At 41.4% G+C, this 19,033-nt stretch overlaps 2 long non-coding RNA genes across 2 annotated transcripts; both read left to right on the top strand.

Moving 5' to 3' along the window:
* Positions 1 to 8,152: 8,152 nt before the first annotated feature.
* Positions 8,153 to 9,675, top strand: LOC138122318 (uncharacterized). The gene is made up of 4 exons (XR_011156432.1): positions 8,153 to 8,574; positions 8,623 to 8,919; positions 8,988 to 9,028; positions 9,076 to 9,675. It is a non-coding gene; the product is annotated as an uncharacterized lncRNA (long non-coding RNA).
* Positions 9,676 to 10,712: 1,037 nt separating this feature from the next.
* Positions 10,713 to 18,764, top strand: LOC138141394 (uncharacterized). The gene is made up of 5 exons (XR_011163133.1): positions 10,713 to 10,990; positions 14,688 to 15,301; positions 18,237 to 18,377; positions 18,442 to 18,582; positions 18,633 to 18,764. It is a non-coding gene; the product is annotated as an uncharacterized lncRNA (long non-coding RNA).
* The last annotated feature ends 269 nt before the right edge of the window (positions 18,765 to 19,033 follow it).

Here is a 19,033-nt window from a genome sequence, read left to right as displayed (position 1 = left end):
CCCTTTGGATTCCACTAGCTGTCGTCAGGTGGGATCCAACTGGGCACGCTTGGTTTATATTTGGTCTTCTCGTGGTCGAGCAGCACCTCGACGGCCTCGACGAACTCCTCGGGTTTGGCGTGGAGGAGAGCGTGGTTGGTTTGACGTTGCTTCGTTTTCGGAGCGGTCATCGGACTGCGCCTTCCGGGGGCGATCTCGTCTTCGGAGAGATGCAACGGATTCGGCGTGGGTCTCACCTACGGATAACACAAAAGGTCTCAGTGCCGAGACGTGGTATTTACCTAGGGGACGGTCCGGGTCATCTACCGCAGCCACCACATAGGCGACAGGGCCCTTCTTTTCTATGACCACGTAGGGGCCGTCACGTCGTGGTGCGAACTTGCTAGTGTACGAGTGGGAGGCTTTGCTCAAGGCGTGCACGTCGACGAGGACTCGATCACCCACTTCGAAGGGTGGACTAGGTCTTCTTCGCAGGTCAGCGTACTTCTTGACCTTGTCCTGCTGCCGCTCGTACGTTTAACGAACATTGTTCAAGATATCAGCGATCTTCCTCAGATGCTGGGTTATCTCCGAGACAACCATCAGGGTCTCCCTCTGTGTTCCGCGTATGGTGGGGGTTCATCGCTCTTCTCGAACACTTCTTTGTGGGAATCAAGCAGTCGAGCAAGTTGTTCTTTCTGAATTTCGTCCAGCTCAGTACCCTCGTCATCTCGCAATGGCTCCAGTTGAACGGTGCTTGCCGTCAGGGAGACTTCCTTTTCACTGACTAAGGGGGTCCAATTTGGCTTGTTTCTGAAACGCCACTGCATCCTTGGAAAGTCCAAGATAACGTCAGCCGCTTTGATGAAGTCCATACCCAGCAGAGTCTTGCCTCGGCTATGTTCAGGTATGGCTGTAACAGAAGTGTGTACTATTCGACCGTTCACTTGTACCTGTACTTGGTAGACTTCGGTGGCTATCTCCACAGGTTCTCCATCCGCCATCGTTAACTCTTGGGTCAACCTGGTGAACGGCGCTTTTATCCGCTTCAGATGCCCGTATAGGTTATGTCCGGCTATACTACGGCTGGCTCCCGAGTCAACACAAGCCAGACCTTCTTTTCCGGTGATTGTTACTGGCATGAACGCTCTGCAGACATCACCTAGACCTGCAGTCAGTATTTCGGCGGTGGTCGAGTTCTTCTGTTGGCGCTCGTTTGGGCACTGCGAGCGCACGTGTCCTGGTTGGCGACACCCAAAACAGATTGTTTGCCCTGAAGTTGTTCGCGTTGTGGTCGCTTGACGTTCTGAGGTGGCTTCCTGACTCCTCGCGAGTTTCCGACACTCCTTCTCCGTGTGTCCATGAGCTCTACAGTATGAACACTTCGGGCGGGTCTTGGTTCCTTTTTCGATTTCTGGGATTTCTTCTTCCTTCAGGGCGTCCTCAGCTCCTCGTGTCTTTGCGATAAACGTCTCGAAGTTGTTCAGTTCGTCGCGGGGAACCAACCTTCGGATTTTGCTGCTGAGAAGTCCATAGATCATGTCGATCTAGTGGATCTCGTGAAGGGGAGGCGTGGAGGATAGCTTCGACAGCATCGCCCTCGCGCTGTTTATGAACGCGTCTGTGGCCTCCGTGTCTTTTTGTTGCCGGGAAAACAGCTCCCTAAAAATTTTGTAATTTGGCTTGAGCTCACCGAAACTTCGCCGCAGCGCGTCGATCGCGGTCTCCCAGGTGTCCACGGTGGCCTTGGCTCCCTGCCACCAAGTCGCTGCCGCACCGTCCAAGAGCATCGCCAGCCCTTTCAACGCATTCAAGTCGGAGACACCGACGCAGTCTTTGTAAATCGTCACGGCGTCGATGAAGGCCGCAACAGATTCTCCCTTGGCTCCTGCGAACCTACTTTTGCAGTCAGCCAGATTTCCACTTAGAGTCGGGCTTGATCCGGTCTTCAGACTGGCCAATAGTCTCTCGAATTGTTCCGGACTCATCACGAGATTTCCTGACGTCGCGTTTCCTGGCATTGTTTTTTGTGTCCCTGGCCTCAAGCCGTATCCGTGTGGTTCTTTGCTCATTCACAAAAAATGTTGTTGGTCGAGGTGCAAGAACCCTTATCTCCTTTGATTGTGCGCGTTTCTCAAGGCCAACTTCTCTCAGCGCTCAAGGACGACGGTTTTCTTCTGACGAATGACCACGTGCAATTTCACTTTTCCGGAGAGCTTCTTTTCGTCTAAGCGCGACTTCTCGGACCAATTCCACCTGGTGCTTGAGAACGACGGCCTTTTCCGAAACGGTTTTCACAAAACTCGGGCGTTTCACAGTTCGAGCCCGAGTTGGAGCGCCAGTGTAACAAGTGTAACAAGTTGAAGGAGTTTATTGAAACTTAATATACTTAACACTTGATATTTTGTTGGTACGTTAAATTAAAAAACTGCCACAGGTAGTCTCTTTGAAAGCCCAGACGAAAGACCGCGCAACCAAGATGGCGATATCAGAGCAGGCGGTGGGGAATGCGTCGTTGGACAGCGTCCCCTACGGGCCGTTTTGTTACAAACTTAATTTTTAATGTAAAAATTGTAATTGACCTCAAACAAAAACAAACAAACATTTAAGGTTAACAATAAAATTTAACGCAAATGCTGAAATTGCCTCCCGCCAACTATTTGGCAGTCACCGACACTTTGTGCACTGCGCTCAATAATGTCAGGGCTTATTTGTTCTATTTCAGCGCGAATTCTCTGTCGCAAATTTTCTACATTGTTTGGTCTATTAAAATAAACCTTCGATTGTAACTAAACCCATTGAAAAAAAAATTACGTTAAAAATGAAATTACATTTTTTGAAGTAAAATTTGTCATTTTCTCAAAAAAATTGTTACGTAAGGTATAAATTTTTTTCATTAATCGTTTAGCTAGTATGAAAGCGTACAACGATTTTTAGTGCAAAAAGTGCCTACTTTTTACACAATCCTAATAATAGCTATTAACATACCTAGCGATGTTATAACTATCGTAACTCCCGCAGCTGTCGGTTTGAAATCCGAGCTCGTAGAGCGAGGATTTTAAGACATCTAAGGTTGTTATGATTCAGAACATCCGTGGTTTGTTCAATGGTTTACCGATTTCAGAAGAAGCCGAAGAGAATAAAATAAAACAATTAAATCCAAAAACTCATTTGAAAATAGATTGAGTTGATCGCGTTTGCATGATATATTCAGGTGTCATAGTTACATTTAATTGTTTATACAAACAGACATTTCGCAAAATGAGTTTGAAAATGATAGTGTTTTACCGGAAAACGTCTTAAATGAAGAAGAACAAGCTTTAAATAATTTAATACCGGAAAAATCGAAAGGCAGGAGGTACTTATTTGAAATCATAGAGACATTCAAACAATGCCAATGGCAGGATCTAAATAAGGTTACAACTGTAAATGAAAGTGATGTTGGCGTATTTTCATGAACTGGTAAGTCCTCATAGTGTAGTTTCGTAGCGTATTTATCTATTTGTTTATACAGTCGAAGAAGCCCCTCATCATTATGGACGTACCACTCGATGCTACGAAGTGCAGTTCATTCTTACTATGGCATTGCTCTGTCTATTTAAGTAATTATTATTATTGTTTTCAGTTCCGTCTGTTTGAATTAATAATGAATAAAGTTAGATATTGTCCTTCATTTGTTGATTGTTGTTGACATGTCAGTATGGCAATATTACCCTACAGCATAACTGTACTAGTACTATGCCGGACAATAAATTTAGGCCGGCACATTTCTGACATTTCAAAAAAGTCAATGCAAGCGACCATTTATTGTCATTATGACTGATGTGTCAGTTTGTCAAACTGAAGGTTTTCAAGCTGTTTGGCGTTTCCTTCGCCCTTTTCGTAACTTACAGATCATGACGCACTAGCATAACTGATTTGTAGTAACATTCATCTCTGGTGGACGCTTCTTTTCCCAATTTTAATTTTAATTATCGCTGTCACGATGACAAGAATGACAAAAATCGAAAATGGGGTTAGTTGAACATAATGCCAGCTTCACATTTTGATGTCAAGCTAATGACAGGCCGGCCTAAATTTATTGTCCGCCATAGTACAGTTATGACTCACCTACCATCCAACTTTTGTGAATGTAAACCAAGGCTTACTATACTGAAACCGGTAAAAGTATTTTACAGTAGAAGTCCCATAGAATAATACTGGCCAGGCTGTAAAGGCCCTAACGGACGTGTATTGTACAATAGTTTTTGTAATATCTCTACGATTTGTTCACAATTATCTTTTTGAAATACACTTTTTTCAACGCCATCGAAAAAACCGAATGATTAATAAGTGTGCGGAGGACGTCGTCATGTCAACCGTTGTTTGTGAAAAAAAAAAATGTTTCAATGTTGTTTGTCAGATTTGTTCAACGCTTAACTTTCCGTTGAAAATAAGTGAATGAAATCAATAAAAAATCGCAATCAAGATATGCCCGATATCCGGAAGTGAGGTCATCGTTATTGCCTGCAAAATCGCGCTTGTATTAGTGTTAAAATTGTGAAGCATCATCTTCGATCTCGTCTACATCTGCTAGTGGCATACGGATTTCGATTAATTCAAGGTGTGTCCTATAACATAAAATATTAATTATTGTACCAATTGTAAAAAAGTTGAAAAATAAAGTTTAGATCTACGTTGCTATAGTTATTTAGTCATTCATAACGGCCGCTCCCGCTCATAACGGACACCCTTAACGGACTCCGGCCGTTATGAGGTTGTTCACATGGTGACAATCTGTCCGGAAAGCCACCTTTAATAACTAGATATTACAAAAAAGAATTAAATGCAGGCTCATGAAATGTCATAGAAACGTCAACTCTACCCCACCCACACAGTTGCCACATAAATTTTCGTACATAGTTGCCATACTTATCCACAATAATTTTGAATCACGCAATATTATTAGTTAGGTATAAAATAAACTTTTGGTTGGTGCCATTTACGATATAATAATAAACATAATTAAACGGGGAATTTATCAAGGAGATTCTTTAAGGGCCACTTTCATAATAAACTTAAAGTCGACTTTATCTTAACGTGACTTTAATGGATTGTTGGAACAATATGTTTCTATGGTAAATGGTAAACTTTAATGTTAAAGCAACTTTAGGCTGATTATGAAATTGGGGGTAAGTCCTTTATGGTTTTGTCTAGCCATTAATCCTTTGACAAATCTATTAAATAGTACTGGATATGGTTTTAATATTAGACTTAATAATACCACACTATCCAAATTAAATCACCTTCTTTATATGGATGACATAAAACTTTATGCATCTAAAAAGAATCACATTTTATCTTTACTAACAATAGCTGAAAATTTCTCAAATGATATTTGGGATGAGTTTTGGTATTGATAAGTGTAAAATGCAATCAATGTGTCGCGGTCATTACGAACATTTAGAATATTATAACTCAAGAAGGAGAAATCGTTAAACATTTAAATAAAGGAGAATTTTATAAATGTTTAGGTATTAATCAATCAAATCATATTCAACACTCAATTATAAAAGAAAATTTAGAAAAGCAATTTTATTTAAGAATTAAATCTCTTTTTAAATGAAAAGTAAACGGTAATAATTTAATTAAAGCAGTTAATACATATGCTGTTCCATTGCTGACCTATTCTTTTGGTGTTATAAAATGGTCCAAAACTAATTTACAGAATATAAACATTCAAGCTAGAGTTCTCTTTACAAAATTTTGTAAACATCACCCCAAATCTGCTATTGAAAGATTTAATTTACCACGCGAAAACGGTGGTAGGGGTTTTACAAATCTAGAAATACTGCAACACAATCAAATTGCTTCACTAAAAAATTATTTCCTCAATAGAGCTCGTGATAACACCTTTATTAATGCTTTAGTTTCAGCCGATAATGGTTACACACCTTTAAATTTAAGTGAGAATTCAACGCACGTGTCAAAGAACCAATGAACGTTAAGAATTGGACTGAATAACAGCCATTTACGAGCGAGCTTTTTTGATTATTCTGTAGGTCCAAAATAAATAGGCGATTATTCTGCATCTAACTCTTCAATAGTCACAAAATCAACAAATTCGCTTTTGACAGTTTAAATTTGTCATTATGCAAGAAAATAGATGGGGGTCTACTTCAGTGGCAGAAATTACCATTGTTGATATAATTAATAATTAATAAATACCGTTTCGTAAATGTCTGTGGTTCTGGTTTGTTAAATTCTCATGTAAAATACAACTCTTGACATTGACATGTGCCATGTCACTCGTTATATTACTACTGATAATATAATTTCAGATATTGTTAAACCAAATATACCTAACACTACAGCAAATATAAAGCAGAAGTCTTTACATCGGAGATACTTTAATGAACTGGAACAACCAGAAATTAATATTCAGGCTTCTCATGCATGGCTTAAGAAATCAAATATTCACCCTGAGACGGAGGGTTTTATATTTGTAATACAAGATCGTGTTATAAATACAAGAAATTTCAAAAAACACATATGCGGTTTACAATCGATAATTGATAAATGTAGGATTTGCGGAACTGAAGGGGAAACAATTGAACACATGATTTCTTCTTGCACCGTTTTAGCTCAAAGCGAATATAAGAAACGTCATGATATACAGGGAATGGCAGGGCTGACGCTCCACAGAAGACTGGCAAATTCGTGGGATTACGCTGAAACGTAAATTAAAAACTATATTTTTTTACTCTCAAAATAAGCGAGAAAAGACATTGCGAAATTGACCAATCAGACGAGAATACCATCGAATATTATCGCACCGCGCGAAACTTTTTATAATCAAATGGTCCACTGCTTTTTTTGACAGATGTTTGTGTCATCTTGACAATTTAAACATTTTAATTTGTCATCGTGTTTTCTCAAGCTCTGAAATCGTGTTGCAAAACTCTGCCGAGATGTATTGAGCTGCCGATTATGTTGAGATGTTGATTATCTTTGGAGAATGCGGACGGAACGCTAGGGAGGCAGCAAGACCGACCTTTCCTGATCACAAAACAATTTTGAGAGTACTTGCTGGGGCTCAAGAAACAGGGAAAGTTTTACCGAATCGAAATGAAATTGGCGGAGGTGCACGAACCGCACGGACCTTGGCTAATGAAGAGGCAATACAGAATATCGTTGAAGAAGATGGAACTAGGAGTATAAGAGAAATTGCCCAAGAGGTAGATATCTCTAGCAGATCGGTACATCGCGTTTTGAAGGAGAACAGACTTCATCCTTAACACTATACTCGTGTGCAACATCTCGAACCAGAAGATTACCCTGCTCGAAGAAATTTTTGGTCGGCAGGGATGTTTCAACCATCGAAATTTGCATGTCTGGTCGCACGGTTGGCTTCAAAAAAAAACGGGAACTGTCAGAAAAAGTTCTGGCAGATTTTATTAAATTTTTATAGTTTGAAACGGCCTTTTAGAATTTAGGTTAAAAAACTGCAATTATGTGTCAGAAATACTACCGTCAAACAGACACAAATTGACATAAATTGACAAATTAAATTTTCAGTTCACATTAGGTCACATTTCATTTCCCGTTTTTTTTGAAGCCAACTGTACGATAATCCCAGGGGTACTTATCCGCGTGCATTTCAGCGTCGATTTTCCGTAAATTTGTGGTCAGGACTAGTGGGAGATTGAGTGGTAAGTCAAGATTGTAAAAAATAAAGAAAGCGTGTTTAGGTATTCTTTATTTTCAGATCGGACCTTTTGAATTCCCTATGCGTTTAACAGGAATAGTGTACGCAAACTTTTTAAACATGGGACTGGCTCATTTACTTGAAAATATTCCACTGATTTTTCTCGTAAATCAGTGGTTCCAACATGACGGGGCACCACCCCATTTCAGTCGCAATGTGCAAGGTATTTAGAATCGAATGTATCCTAATCGTTGGATCGAACGAGGTGGTCCACGCCACTGGCCTGCACGATCTCCGGATCTCAATCTTCTGGATTTTTTTATGGGGGTACGTGAAAAACGTTGTTTACAACCGACCCATTCATAACGAGCAGGATCTTCGAAACAGATTATGACAAGAATCTTTTGGAACAATTACACCTGAAATGGTCAGGGCCTCTAAATTAAACTTACTACGGCGTGCACAACTGTGTCTCGAAATGAATGGTGGACATTTTGAGCATCTCCTTTAATTCTTCTTTCTTTGTTGTTTGCCTTACGACTTCCGCCCAATAATAAATTTGTATTAATAGTTGACGATGACAACTTTTATTAAATTTATTGACATTATTCTTAACCTAAATTTTTTGACAGTGCAATAATGTGCTAAATTTGACAATAAAATACAGTCGACCAGATATTTTGAGTATATATTACCATTCACGATGTTTTGGCATAAGGGGAGGCTATGATTTCATTTTTTAACGTTGGATACATGTTTGATTTCTGTCATCTCTGCTGTCACTAAAGTGCCTGACATGCGGACCTATCAAAATGAACGTAACATGTTGCCGAATTTACCGTAATCATAATTAAGCGACTTTAAGACGCATTGATGATGTTTGTATTAGACTGCAGAACATATTTTCAGTAAGTTACAATGAAGTCAAGTTTTTTTGTGTATAAATTGAATCGTAGGTGAGTACAAGAAAAAAATGTAACACGGATAGTGAAAGAAGAAACGACGACCCAATTGAAATGGCACAGGGATTTTGTAAGACCTATTACAACTTCGCGATAGAGTTGTGAATATATGGCTTGAGTCTATTTTGAAATGTACTCCTGAAATTTGCCAATATTTTTGTAGATATTGTGAAGAACTTATTTCGGAAGAATGGGCAAAATTAATGTGAAATCTTTCATTTGAAAACGTTTTTCCTTTAATAAGTTCATTAGGAGAAGCTGCCTCGGAATTTGATTGGGATTTTGATGCAGGTAATGATGATTCAGAATTTTCTAATGAAATTATGGAAGTTGAATAGTTTTGTTCTTTTTTGTCATAGACGATGGGTGTGTAAATATTTTGCAGAAAGATTCGAATAAGGTAAGGCTTAATAAGTAGGTACAAGATTTTATACAATCTAGTTCTAGGAATGTTTTGGTTAAAATGAAAAATTCATTGAGAAGTTACTAACCGGTTGGTTAAGACACTGTATAGGTGGGTTATCTAAGTGGTGTATAAATTAACAGGAGCCATTTCGTCTTTCGGTCCCGGTCCCTACTATTCTGTAGTTTGTTCAAGTCAGTTTCCTGTTTTGTTAAACTGGATTAAAAATGTGTGAGTATTGTTATATTGCAAACTAGTAAAATTGACAACAATGCACTAGACAATGACGCAGTTTATAGCCTCAAACTTAGAAAAACATAACCTAATTCAACAGACAGCTTTACTGCCAACTTAAATGCACTTTTTCCATGGCCTCCCCTTATGCCAAAACATCGTGAATGGCATATACAGGGTGTTTCCGAAGTTGAGGGGTTCCTTGTAACACGAGACACTATACATTATTCTTAAGAATTTTAGCCTAAATCTTCTTAGTAAAATGTTTGTATTAAGGGAGATAATTGATTGTATATTTTTATTGTTTTCTAAAATTTTGAGTCCGGTCCTGTCTATTTCTCCGCTGTCCTAGATTAATAACTGACGTGGCCCAGGATGGTCTCTTTCTGGAAATCGCTCTGCGTACTCTCTGGACGCCGCAGCTGCATTCTGATAACTTGATAACATTGCCCATACATTAGCAACATATCTGTGAGCTCATTATTGTCGTAATGATAAAGCCATTCCGACTAATTAGATGACAACTCTGACAGTATTTTTGATTAACGTCCATGCTTATTTGATTTTTTTTGTCAATTCTAATTTCTAACAAATCAGCGCAAATTTGAGCAGGACCGGTTTCAAAAATTTAAAAAAAATCAACTTATTGTATCTTCATTGCTGTACACATTTTATTAAGGTGACTTTGGCTAAAACTCTTTAGAACAACGCATCCTATCACAGGTTAAAAGGAACACCTTAACTTCGAAAACACCCTGTAGAATGATAATATTTTTGAAAACCAAGCAACGCCCTCATTCATTCTGTTCTTCCCTAGTTTTTCCGCGCTTGACTAACGGGATTGGTGGATTTGATATGCTTCTAATTAATCTGTAAACACGGCCGCATGCAGGTGAAGGACGTGACTAAATTGTGTCAATAAGTTTTTGCAAGACCTACCCGCCTGGGTTTTCGCCGTATTTACTTTTTTTGCGTTAACCTTTTTCGTACGAAGCCGCTGTTCTTCCACCGTGCCATCCATAAACGACTCGATGACACGGAATACGGTGAAAATAAATTTAAGTATAAATTTGAGTTTTCGAAAAAATGGTAAATAGAAAAGTAATTTGTTTTGATGACTTCTATCACCGTTTAAATTTTCTTAACGTATTTCAATAACACGCTGTATACATATACACTGTGTCCAAAAAGTTTGGAAACACCCCAATAAAATAGAAGCGAATGATTTTAGAGAAAAACGCAAAAACAGGTGTTAGCGTTTTCAAAAAGCTTTCTGTTGATGGTTTCTGTTTGCTGTTTTTGATAACCTTGAAAGAGTTATCATGTCATCAGAGGTTTTTTTAAATGGCAACGTCACATTTTTACTACCGTTTTTAATAGATCTTTTAATTGTCTACCCGACGGTCAAAAAATTTTCAATTTACATAAGAAATTTCCTTTGGGTGTTTCCAGACTTTTTGGAACTTTTGGACTTTTTCAGTCCCACGTTATAAAATATGTTGAAGTAAAAATTCCCAAGGAGATACATAAGTGGTTTATCGTCAGGTGGTGACCACTTTCGCGGACAAAATGAAGCAGAAAGACGCCCTCTTTAAGACCACAGTCTTTTTTGTAGAGGAAGAAGAGAGGAGTGAACAAAACGAACACGTTTAGAATTTTGTAGCCCCTAATTCGACACTTCGCTCATGGGATAATAATCAATTAGTCATCAATTGAAACGAAAGCGTAAGTGAAAATGTTTTTGTGCGATAAAAAGTTTGCAGTTTCTTTTGAGAATCGCCCTCAAATGTCACATGATTTATATTGACAAATCACAACTCCGAATTGTTTGAATAGCAACCAATCACAATTTAATTAAGCGGAAATTTTCCCTAGGGAAAATTTCCGATATAATTGCCCTAGGGAAAAATTTTTTCGGGCGATTCTCTTCCGAATATACCTCGGGACAGATATATATCGCCGGAAATTTTTTCTTGCAGTCCAACACTCGTGTTTGTCGCTCAAAATTACCCTCGGGCTGAAGCCCTCGTGTAATTTTCTTGCGGCAAACACTCGTCTGTCAGGACTGCTCGAAAAAATTTCCGGCAATATATCTGTCCCTTGGTATATTATATATGAGAAAAGAACGACCGCTTTTTACAATGTTATCGTTATCATTATTAAAAAGTCACAGTACGGTAGCGGTTCGATTTTTAAACCGAAGTTAAAAATTGTTTTTAAATTTTTAAAAATGGTGAATTTCACCAATGCCGAATTAATTAACTGATATAATTATGGCGAAGCTTTAGATAGAATCGTAGAATTCCGAATTCCCGAACTTTTTCAGCAACTGTTCAACGAGTGCGTGATCATGGAAAATTTGATTCACCAACTCATGATCTGGGATGTCCAAGAAGTGACCACGTTTGTTTTGGAAGTAGAATCTGAAATGTTATAAGCCATTGAAGAAGAGCCAAATTTGAGTATCAGAAGCTTACTTTACGTGTCGGTGCTTCCAATTTTATTGTCTGTCGCTCGTTAAGGCGACCTTACACCAAGGCAACAATTGGCAACATTTTGCCTGCAACATTTTTTAGTAATGTTGCCGGTCATTACTAAAAAATGTTGCCGGCAACATGTTGCCAATTGTTGCCTTGGTGTAAGACCGCCTTTACATGAACAAGGATTACCTACATTTTTACCTCGTCCAACGTGTTCAAGGTCTTCAACATGGAAATCCATTTCGGAGGATTGCTTTTTGTCAATGGCTTGGCCGGAAGATCGGCGAGATATGTACCAAATTTTCTGAGTCGATTATTATTAACAACGTACGAAGCGGGTTTTACACGTGATAGTGTGTTTAATTAACATCCATAGCAGTCATGTGTAGTCTGACGAAAATCCTCATAAAGTCCAAGAACGTGGTTTTCGAGAAAAAAATTCAATTAATCTACAGGGTGTAATCAAAATAGGCGGAAATATTTGAAGCCGTAAACCACCAAGACATTTGAAGACGATTTCCACTGGCCGAAATTGAGAATTTAAAAATTTAAAATTCACCTCATTCCGACTCGTGGTCGACGCTAATGAAGAGTAAATGAAAGTGAAATGGTAAAAAAGCCACAACGAAAACGATTACCTACCACGCAAGAAATTTGACATTGACACTGAATTGTCTCGGAAAACGTACGAGTACAAAGCACTTTTACTTTTAGCGTACGTTATTCACAGTAAATGCTGAAAATGTTGTCCTTGATGCGTGATACACGCCTGTGCCCTCACTGCCCTTCGCGCCATTGAACATTGGATAGGATGTAATGGCCCCGTAGCATGTCCTGCCAAGTCGCCGGATCTGAATCCTTGTGATTTCTTTCTGTGGGGTTAACAGCTTGGAAATGTTAGGGGTATCGTAACGTTAAATTTTTTTTTCACTCACCGCCTAAGGCGGGTAGAATCAAATTAACGCGCGAGTTAGCGTCGCAGCCCGAAGAGCGCCGAGTCCGTGGTCGCTAGATCAAAAACCCGAGGGAGCAGATTATGTAATAACACTCAAGATGGTGAATATCGAGGAACCCTCCTATATTTAACAAGCTTACAACCCAATTTTGATACTGGAGTCTATAATAATAATATAAATAATTAAAAATTCTGAAGGTACAACAAGGTCTATACGTTTATCAAAAAAAGGGGTATGACCGAAAGAAGTTCGGTCTGGTCTTATCTCTTACAAGGCCTCTGCCCGAGATAAGACCAGCGAACGAACAGGACAAAAAAAAAGGGAATTCTCAAACCAAATGTGTCTTCCGTCTAGGTTCTCTGCCAGGTTATTCTCAGGGAGGTGCTGTTGACAGCTTCTCTGATCCAGGGGTTGGACTGGTCGGCTGCTCCGGGCGAGGAGTTACTGAGGCGGAAGTCCCTCGGATGAGGGTTCCCGGTTAGCGAAAAACGGGACTGGCTCGTCGCCCTCCGGTGGGTCTACTCCGGGCCCGAAGGTTTCTAATGTGGTGGTGGAGCCCTGTCTCCGCGATTTGAACCGATACCAATCGGTTCCTGCTCGACCTAGCGCGAAATTCCCGTAATTTCAGCCCGAGTTACTACTTGCTCCCGAAAGGGATAACGTAAGGCGTGTCGATTTTATTACCTAACCGGAAGTTGTGCTATGAGTTTTGATCCGTCCTAGGCGCACGGTTCACGAGTGATCCCTTTTAAAGTGCGGTCCTCTTTTCCGTCTCTGGACGTGCGGGGCTAGATCCCCTAGGCTTCCCCACTTCTGGATACTGCCCCTATTGGAACCGCACAATTACTCGCGTGAGCAGATGTGGTGTTCGCAGGTCTTTTGGTGCAAAAAAATTCCTTTCGCACTGCGCGAGCGTCTCCTGAGACGAGTTCTTGAGAGAAATTTTTAAAACGTTACAGTACGTATCGAAAATCCTGCTGTACCGATTTGAAACAATTGTCACGGTTAGGACATCCTGTTTCGTTTGTTTCTCGATTTTTGCGGATTTGACCGGAGGGAAGGCCCAAGGGTTCCACTAATGCTTGGGGATGTACCATCGTTATTCGAACATCTCGAAAGTAACCTTGAAAGTAACCAACTCGGCGAACGCTCGCTCATAATTAGGCTTAGAGTAACCGCGTTACCCCAACTGTTTTGTTCCTGTTCCTTTTCCTTCCCGATCCCTCATCTTCCCGTTTGTTTGTCGTCGACGTTGGTCCTTCTATTCAACTTGCCTTCTCTTCGAGTTTTTTGCTGGAACTGTGCCTTCTTCCTCAAAATTTCAGCCGGACGGTAGCTACATACCGTCGGGTTTGTCAGGCTGCGAACCTTGGCCCATGCCAGAAAAATTCGTTCTTTCCTATCTTCCTTTCTCTCCACGGCCTAGAGTTTATCGGAGTTTGGGCAAGTCGCTTGAACGTACCTTTCCCTTTTCCCATTTTGGACTCCAACCGATAAATTCCCTTCGTCTTTCCGACCCTTGATTTTTCCTCTCCGTCGACTACTCAGTTTCACTTCCGCGCCTCGAAAATTCTAGACCGCACCTGCCGGTTCTCAATTTTTCCTTCTGTCGGCAGCCGTTAAGGTCTGTTTTCCTTCACCAAGACTGGGTAGACATTTTTGGGGTAGGTGATAAATACTCGGTTCGACGCGATTCTGCCTCTTTCTCATGCAAGTATCGTGACTGGGTGCACTTCGCCGCCGTTGTCGTTTGGACGTCTCCCGTACCCAAACAAAAAGTTGAGTGGTTATTCGTTTCTTTGCCGTTGTTGCCTTTTGTGTACCTTGGAACTCCAATTCGTGAGGAAATTTCGGATCTCTGGGAGTCACGGTCTTGCACGCCCCAAAAAAAGACCTCACGCCAACTGAGTAAATCACGTTTTTCTATCCAGATCAGTATTAATTCACGTCTCCTTTTTCATGAAAGGGTCTTTTTTTTTCTTCCAGTCTCGTCACGTCTTTCGTCTCGTTTCTTCCCCTTCGCTTCACTCGTTACGGCGAAAAGGACCTGAATCCGGAGGAACCATGTGGAACTCTTCACCTTTCCGGAGATCAGCAAGGGAACATCAGGCTACAGTCACCGAGGAACCACAGTCGCGAGGTCAACTCCCTCAGGACGCCGCGAACACCACTGGCTCCAGCTCAGGTCGAAAAAAAAAAACATCTTCCACCTTGTCGGCCTTGAGGTGCGAGTTATCTCCCTCCGCCGCGGCCTCCGTACTTTCGCGGGAAGATAACCTTTTGTGACAACTCTATTCCCCTCGTGCCTTGTATTTTCTCTTTTTAGATCGCCCATTCGTCTCTGACTCGACATCGTGCTCCGCCGATGAGTCAGAGACAGCTGCGCTCTAACAGGAGGGGCAACCTCCTGACACCCCCGTCCGCGGCATCCGCGATCCCTGCATCCCTGACCCCGAGCTCCTCGAGACGCTGCTCCACGTGTTCGAAGGAACGCTGTTCCGCGTGTCCCCGGTTAACTTCATCCATTAAGACGACGATTGCCCTGAGCATGGAGTCGTCAAAACATCACCGCAATACACCAACGCCAACAAACCCTAACGGTGAGTCCACTAAACATTCACCGACTCCTACACCAACTAATTCGAGGGCCGGATCTCTTAAATCGACCTTATACAAGTATACAATCAGGAACATTCCACCTGAATTCGCGGGACAGAAAAAGTTCCATACCCTCTTAACAACTTATCTTCTAGTAAAAAAACATCCACAAACTAGTCGTAAATTGGAACAAAACCGCGTTTCTAATAACGTCCCTCCACTTCCCAGATAAATTCACTCATAATCTCAAAGCTGCCACCGGCTCAAAAACCACATCTTGTAGCGCCCTAAAGCGTAAATCAGAACAAACCCCCATTCAAATCGGCAGCGGCTCCATCCGTAAAAAACCACAACTCTCGGTAGTCGTTAAAGGAGTCGATTTCGACATTGACGAGAACGACATCCGTAACCAACTCGACGCGTTTCCACTCATCTATAAACTCATATGACGCATCAAATCGCATAAGACCAATAAATTCACAAACCTAATTCGCGTAACTACCGAGAACACTGACACGGAGGATTTCCTTCTAACGTACGGACTCGTCCTCTACGGCAAGCATCATCAATGCGAACCGTCTAAACCACCAACCCCGACCCCACTCCAGTGTACGAAGTGTTTCCAGCTCGGCCACCACGTCACCGCTTGTCCCAACAAACCTGCATGCCCCAAATGCCCCCAAACCCCCGCCCCGAACAAATGCGAAGCCGCCGTCTCAACTTGTCTCCTCTGCGGAGGTCCCCACGCCCCCACGATAGTAATAAACCCCCCCGCGGAAATCTCGGACCCGGACATCGCGCTCACCGAACCCGTCGAACCATCAATCAGCGCGAAACAAACCATCGCTTTTGTCACAAAAATCCTTTACGACCTGTTCCCCCTTCAGCGCCCCAAAATTCATGAGCTGATCTAGCTCACCGCGTACAAAATCTTAAAAACCAGAACGCCCATTAACCACACAGGACAGATTAATTTCGAATAGCTGCGCTCCGGCTCGTCCTTTCAGAACACGGCCTTCCAATGGCTAACACACCTACACCGCCCCCCGCCGCCCTCAGCGGCGCACCTACAGCCCCTCCCCAGTACGCTCCAACATAGCCACCCTGAACGTTGCTGGTCTCAACCGCAAGAAGCACGCCCTCGAAAATCTTACCGAAACCGACCTAATAAAAATTGTAGCAATCACGGAAATTCACGAAACCACGTCAATAAAAATAAAAAACTTCACATCCTACAGTTTACACGGTCAACCGCTCCCGCGGAGTGGTCCTACTCCCATACTAGTTGCCTCCAACATCTTGAGCATAAAGCAACATAAAGCATCTCTCAGATCTCGAAGCCGTAGCCGCTGACCAATCAGAATCGTCAAAGCAATCAAAGAAAAACGCAAAATCTTCCGAGAATATACGCGAACGCGAGACCCCTTCCTCAAAACCGCGCATAACAGACTTAACGCCCTAATCAGACGCGACATCAACGTATACCGCGAAGAAACTTGGACAAAAGTATGCGAATCTCTTGACTACCGCGACGGCAAAAAATTCTGGAGTAAATTCAAAACTCTAACTGGACAAAAATCGGTTCCGAACCATCACCTCGTCTACAACGCCCAAACATATCATTCCTCGCGTGACAAAGCCAACTGCTTCGCGGAGCTTCTGGAGAAGGTTTACCAAGTCCCCCAAAACCCCAATGTCGAGAACGTCTTCTTCGAGAAAATCACCAACAATGTTAACGCATTCAAAAACTTTCCCCTCACCGAGCCTCTTCCCCACCCCCTCAACGACGAACATATGACTGACGAGGTTGAGTCTATTATCTCCCAGCTTAAAAACACAAAAGCCCCAGGACCGAACGAAATCAGACCCATCCTACTTAAAAACCTCCCTGAAACAGGCTTCCAAGCCCTGACCAATATTTACAATAACTGCTTGAACACATGCATGGAAAACCGCGAACACCATAATGATTCCCAAACCTGGTAAAAGCCCAAACGACCACAAATCCTACCGCCCAATCTCACTACTCAACATCACCGGCAAAATTTTTGAAAGAATCCTAACCAACTGTCTCAATCTTCTGCTTGAATCCTACAACCTTCTTCCCCCCGAACAATTTGGTTTTCGCGCTCAACGGTCAACACAAAATCCCATAGTACTCGTAGAACTACAGACAGACATCACCAGACACGCCAACCTTGGCGAGTGCACCGTAGGTGTCTTTCTGAACATCGAAAGAACATTCGACAAGGTTTGGCACGACGGACTCATTCAAAAACTCCTCAACATCAGACTTAACCTCAAATGATTTACTATAATGAAAATATTAATTTTTGACTTTTTGACCCTAGGGACTTAAAGTGACACATTTTGACCCTAGGGACAAAAAGAAACAAAAAAGTGTCATTTTAAGTTATTTTTGACACATTATCCACTTCTTCGGAGAATCCGCGCGATTGAATATTTATTACAAAACATTCATACCTAGAATAGGCCCAATGCGATACGTGTTTATACAGTTTACATTGTGTTGCCATAATTTTGTACTGCGTTTCTAAGGCAATCTGCAAACAATTACCGCCATTGCAATTTTTGTGCGCAAATATCGCCAGTCGTGTTGAAAAACAAGCAGTAAAATGAGTAATATTAGTGATTCTGAAAACGAAGTGGATGTTGTAGAAGAAACTTGGAATGTGGGGTGCGTTCAGCTCTGATTTCTGACAAATCCAGACAAGGCTAAGTCTAGAAGTCACTCGTTTCCTCGAAGTTCAGCTATATTATTAGCTAAGGTGAAGACCTTCTTGGACTGAAAAGACACATAGGGCGGGTTGTCTTCAAGTGCAGCTGAAGGCTACATTGAAAATTGAGTCGAAAACAAGATCCAATTTGCAAGAAAATTCCTCCTAGCGCAAGTTCGCTAATGTTATTTCATTACAGCGGCAAGGAAAGCCGATTACAAGAGCCGTGTGAGTTTCCAGAAAGTGCTAACATCTTGTCTTCAACTTCTGTCCACATAAATAGAGAATTTTCCAAACCAACGACCTCAATGTGTAATCAAGAAGACAAGGAAAATTCGAGGTATGAAAATTTTGACAATACTAAGTAATGTCGCGGCAAGTTCGCTAATGTTATTTCATTAGAGTGGCAAGGAAGGCCGACTACAAAAGCCGTGTGAGTTTCCGGAAAATGCTAACATCTTGTCTTCAACTTCTGTCAACATAAATAAAAAAAATTCGAAACCAGCGACCTCAGTGTGTAATCAAGAAGACAAGGAAAATTCGGGGTAGGAAAATTTTCATGTCGCGGCAAGTCCGCTAATGTATTTCATTCCAGCGCTAAGGAAGGCCGACTACAACTGTATAAGTTTCCAGAAAGTGCCCCAACTTCTTGTCTTCAACTGCTGTCTACATAAAAATTATTATAATAATTTTTTAATTTTGAATAAATTTACTTACCGTTCTAGAACACCAACAATTGCTTACCGTCGAGTTTATCGTTAGCAACGAGTAAACATAGCTTACCGTCTTGGAAACAGACGTGGTAAATAAGCAAATAGAGTACAATCGCGCAAAAACATATACTTATTTAACACTATGGTCGAAAAGACGTTATAATTTAACGAAAGTGACACTTGTCAACTGTCAATTTTCACTTTTCAGAACAGACTGTGTAGTTTTGCTGGTTTGATGATGATGATGTAAATGATGTACTCGTAATGTATAACTTGACAAATG

This window comes from Tenebrio molitor, chromosome 1 (assembly GCF_963966145.1).
Source record: "Tenebrio molitor chromosome 1, icTenMoli1.1, whole genome shotgun sequence".
NCBI classification, from domain to species: domain Eukaryota; kingdom Metazoa; phylum Arthropoda; class Insecta; order Coleoptera; family Tenebrionidae; genus Tenebrio; species Tenebrio molitor.
This window is presented reverse-complemented; position numbering and strand designations above follow the sequence as displayed.